The 577-nt window shown below is 38.1% G+C and overlaps 1 non-coding gene across 1 annotated transcript; it reads left to right on the forward strand.

Annotated features, from left to right (window-relative positions):
* The first annotated feature begins 244 nt into the window (after positions 1–244).
* Positions 245–348, forward strand: LOC122108266. The gene has a single exon (XR_006147507.1). It is a non-coding gene; the product is annotated as a U6 spliceosomal RNA (small nuclear RNA).
* Positions 349–577: the final 229 nt, after the last annotated feature.

Below are 577 nucleotides of genomic sequence, written 5' to 3' on the forward strand. Positions count from 1 at the left end.
ATAAGTAAACTTGAGTGCTTCTGTACTAAACAGTACTATTTAAAACTATTTTTCAGAGCTGGGTGCTGGTGGCTCACACCTGTAATTCTAGCTACTCAGGAGGCTGAGCTGACTCTTATTTCCACGAGAAAACTAGAAGTGGTTCTGTAGCTCAAAGTGGTAGAACTCAGGAACAGTACCCAGGTACCAAGTTCAAGCCCTGAGTTCAAGCCCCACAACCGACAAAAACGTATTTTGTTTTCAGGTGCTCACTTCAGCAACACATACACTAATATTGGAATGATACAGAGATTAGCATGGCCCCTGCATGAGAATAACATGCAAATTCATGAAGTGTTTTACATGTTTTAAAAATTGAACTAACTTGAGAGTAGTCTTCTTTTGAGAAGAAAGATGGAAGGGGTGACATTGATCAAGAAGCACTGTACTCATAACCTGACTTATGGGACTGTAACCTCTTTGTACAAGTTCTTAATAACTATAAATAAGTGTAAATGTAAATGAAAACATTCTCAGAATAATCACTTCTGTTTGATGCTATGGAAGTGGTATGAGTATCTCTAGAACCATGAACTTC

Source organism: Dipodomys spectabilis, unplaced genomic scaffold (assembly GCF_019054845.1).
Source record: "Dipodomys spectabilis isolate Male_0828 unplaced genomic scaffold, ASM1905484v1 ptg000054l, whole genome shotgun sequence".
NCBI classification, from domain to species: domain Eukaryota; kingdom Metazoa; phylum Chordata; class Mammalia; order Rodentia; family Heteromyidae; genus Dipodomys; species Dipodomys spectabilis.